The sequence below is a fragment of the Nicotiana sylvestris genome, chromosome 3, assembly GCF_000393655.2.
Source record: "Nicotiana sylvestris chromosome 3, ASM39365v2, whole genome shotgun sequence".
NCBI classification, from domain to species: Eukaryota; Viridiplantae; Streptophyta; class Magnoliopsida; order Solanales; family Solanaceae; genus Nicotiana; species Nicotiana sylvestris.
This window is the reverse complement of record NC_091059.1, coordinates 36,903,438-36,907,815: the sequence shown is the minus strand read 5'-3', so window position 1 is coordinate 36,907,815 and position 4,378 is coordinate 36,903,438.

Here is a 4,378-nt window from a genome sequence, read left to right as displayed (position 1 = left end):
AACACAAGTCTTAAGGGAAGTAGTTCCAGAGGAAGGAAAACACCAGCTTTAAGGTAAGTAGTCTTTGAATGAGGAAAATAACATATTTTTGAATGAAACACCGGTGTTATCCCCGGCAGTTTTAGAGGAATGAAACACCAATGTTGGGGAAGCAGTTCTGAAAGAAGAAAATTCAAGTTATAAATGGTTCAGGAGGCAGGAAGGAACAATGGCAATAAAATGCATTTTTAAGTCATAATAGAAGTCAGGAGCCCGCCTGGAGAATGTAGGTGTTATATTTTGAAGAAGTTGTTGAAGTCAGGAGCCCGCCCAGAAAATGGAGGTATTATGTTTTTAAGTGGTAGTTGTAGTCAGGAGCCCGCCTGGAGAATGGAGGTGTTATATTTTGAAGAAGTTGTTGAAGTCAGGAGCCCGCCTGGAGAATGGAGATATTATGTTTTTAAGTGGTAGTTGTAGTCAGGAGCCCGCCTGGAGAATGGAGGTGTTATATTTTGAAGAAGTTGTTGAAGTCAGGAGCCCGCCTGGAGAATGGAGGTGTTATATTTTTAAGTTGAAGTTGAGGTCAGGAGCCCGTCTGGAGAATGGAGGTGTTATATTTTGAAGAAATTGTTGAAGTCAGGAGCCCGCCTGGAGAATGGAGGTATTATGTTTTTAAGTGGTAGCTGTAGTCAGGAGCCCTCCTGGAGAATGGAGGTGTTATATTTTTAAGAAGTTGTTGAAGTCAGGAGCCCGCCTGGAAAATGGAGGTGTTATATTTTTAAGTTGTAGTTGAGGTCAGGAGCCCGCCTGGAGAATGGAGGTATTATATTTTTAAGAAGTTGTTGAAGTCAGGAGCCCGCCTGGAGAATGGAGGTGTTATATTTTTAAGAAGTTGTTGAAGTCAGGAGCCCGCCTGGAGAGTGGAGGTTGTTATATTTTCAAGTTGTAGTCGAAGTCAGGAGCCCGCCTGGAGAATGGAGTCGTAGTAGAAGTCAGGAGCCCGCCCGGAGGGCGGAGGGTAACAACAAAAATCCTCAGCATAAACTCAAGTGCAGAAGTCAAAAGAGAGGCAACAATGGTCAAAGAAAGATAATTCGCGTGTCGAAAGAGAAACAATTCGAATTTCACAAGAAAAAAAAAGAAACATCAGAGGAAACACAAGCCAACAAGAAAGCAAGGCAACAAGAGCAAGTTTGAAGATCTAGATAAGATTTTGTAATTCCTAGTTTAGTCTAGCTTCGTATTTTCTTTTAGCATGGTGTAATAAGGAGGTCAGTAAGCAAGTAGCAGCAGCAGCAATATCAGTAACAACAAAACCACAGCTTCCTGGTAGTCCCAGCTACCGAAACTTCCCGAACTACATTGACCTGATTCCCTTTTAGCCAGGGATACGTAGGAAACCTTTGAAGCAGAGGTTCGGTCAAATCTTTCAAAAATGCTTCGCACGGAGTATTCCAACGGGCAAAAATCGCTCGTATCCGCTCACTTTATCTTTGCACGAAAACCCCTAGTGTTTTCGGACAAAGAGGGGCAGCTGTGAGCACGTGATTTTTGCCCTAGGAGAACTACTCCCTGAAATTCAAAATAAAACAATTTTTCCTTTGTGTGCAATTTTGAGAATTTTCGTGGCGTTTTTGGTTAATTGTTTGTATTTGGCTGGGCATGTTTATTTTGTTTTGATTAATGAAAAATACAAAAATTACATGTTCCATGTGCATTTAGGATTTAATTTTTACAAATAGGATTAATTAATTAACTTGTTTTACGAAAATGAAAAAATCATAAAAAATAATGTACTTTGCATTTTTTTAGCATTTAATGTTGAATTGTGTGATTTTATCGTTAATTGGCATTTAACTATATGTGATAAATGTTATTAGAAGATAATTAGTATTTTTAATTAGTTAACTTGGTTTATAATGTTAGAAAATAATTTATGAATAAAATAAAAAGAAAAGGAAAAGAAAAGAGGAAGGAAATAAATCTGGGCCAATTTAATTAATTTCCCAAGCCCAAACACCCAACCCACCAAAAACCAGCCCAAATCACCCCTATCTGGCCCAATCGACCAAGCCAACCAAACGACGTCGTATGGCCACGTTCAATCTGAACCGTCAATCTCCTAAGATCGAATGGTCCAGTCCACCCCCAGCATAGAAGAAACGACGCCGTTTCAAGCCTGTCGATCCAGGCTGTCCATTTCATTTGATCCAACAGCCCCAAATCGCCCCCATGCCCCGACCCATTCCCATCCAAAAGACCGATCCGGTCTCGAGGTGAACGAAACGACACCGTCTCTTCAAGTGAGTTGATCCAAGCCGTCGATCTCAATTGATCTAACGGCTAGGATCAAATCACTTCCCCACATATATAAGTCCAAACCATACCCCGCCCCCAAGCCAAACCCCCCCTCACCTCTTCGTCTCTAAGCCTTAGAGACCAAATGAACCCTCCGTCCCTTACCACTGTGCTCCGCCCACCAGAAATTGCCTCACGGCGGTTCCGGTGGTCCAAACGACCCCAAAATTACACCACAACCTCCCCACAACGTCCTCTTTCCAAATCCCGAATCAGTTTTCTTCGAATCAGTACCATACGCTTCGAATCTTCAATCGAAGATCAGTCCCAAAACCCTAGTTCGTCCATTTGACCCCAAAGTTACACCACTGAACCACCTAGCTACCCTCGTCCCAAATCCCACCCCAGTTCTGTCAGAATCTTGTTAGAGCCTTTCGAATTTCAAATCGAAGGCAAAGCCTAAAAGAACCAAACTTCAGACTGTGTACGAAGTTAAAAATTTGAGGTTTTAACCGACTTTAGTCGAGTGTTCTCAGCCGAGAATACTCGATTAAGGTCCGTTTTGGCTTCAAAATTTCAAGACGAAGTGTCGACTGAAACGGATTGAGTTTGGTCTGAAATTTCGAGGTATTTCTTTTGTTTTCCTTTTTCTTTTGTTGTTGTTTTATTTTGACTGATTAATTCGTCATTTTTGTCAAGTAGTTCTTCCTCCTCTTTCGGACCTTTTTCTTGGTCCAGTTTTCTTCTGTTGATTAACATATGTTATAAATAGTTTCGTCGATTAATCCGTTCATGTTTGTAGTTTAGTAGTTCTCGTCAAGTTGTTCGGTGTCGATTGTTTTGTTCTCAGCCTCAAGGCTCCATTCAGTATATCCTCAGGGTTCCTACATTTTGTGTTTAAGGTTAATTTAGAACTATGAGTGTTTGCTGTTATTATTGGTTCGAATTGCTTCATTTTGTGTGATGTTTGGTTCCCTTTTCTTTGTTGTTCATCATTTTTGCATATGAGTTCAGTTTGTTTGTCGATTCAGTGCGTTTACAGTGATCATTCATTTTGCCTAAGTTTAATTTAGAATTGTGAATATAGTTAGTCATTCCCATGTATCTGTGTCAATCATGGTCTGAAATTTGACCTTGGTAGTTCAATATGATTTTGTTCGGATTCATTGGTCTTTATTTTTATGCTATTTGATCTGATCTGAGTTCTAGCTTGAACTACTGATTTAATTTGATGAGTTGAATTGGTTATAGCTGTTGGGGTTGGTACCGATTGAAGGGGGAATTGGGATAGGACAGTAATTTCAGGGATATCAGGAGGGTAATGTGGGGGGTTTAAAAGTTTGGAAAATGGTCTTGCTAGTGGGCTGTCAGTAAAGTACTTAATTAACCATTAATCTAATGTGTTAGTGGGGGACAAAACATAATGGTATGGGGAGGTTTAAAAGGAATTGATTAAAATATGTTGCTCATACCTTCTTGTACTTTAAATAAAGAAAAGACAAGGGTTAATGGGGAACAAAACATACTCTAGTGGAGTTCTAAAGGTATCATGGGCAGAATTAGTTTCTTAATTCTGCCTAGTGTTCTTACGAGCTGGCAGGGTCAGTGTTTGGGTATAAATGGAGGGACTTAGGACAGAGTTAGGGGTCTTTTGGTTCAGTCTTGGAGAGAGTCTTCCTTCTTGAATCAGTTTCTGAGAACTAGAACTCATAGAGAGAGTTTGAGAATCAGTTTTCTTGAGAGCTTTTAAAGCTGAATTCTTCTACACTTTGAAACCTTAAGAGTTTGAGAGAGTGCTTTAGACAATCAGCTCACACTGTTACATTGATTTCAAGAGCAGAAATAATTTACTCGAGGGTGCTGGGTATTATCTGATTGCTGAAAGGTGTCCAATGACTGCCTAGTCTAATTTCTAGTAGATTCAGTGTTTTGGTTAAGCTTCTTTCTTCCTGGGCTTTGTGTCTGTGGTTTGGTCTTGAGCTTGGCCCTGTTTGTTGCTGTTGATTGTCAACCTGCTGGTGTTATTGTTTGTTGCTGCTACTGTTGCATTGTTGTGGCTGACCTCTTCGTCTTCCATTGTAACTGATTTCCAGGTACACAG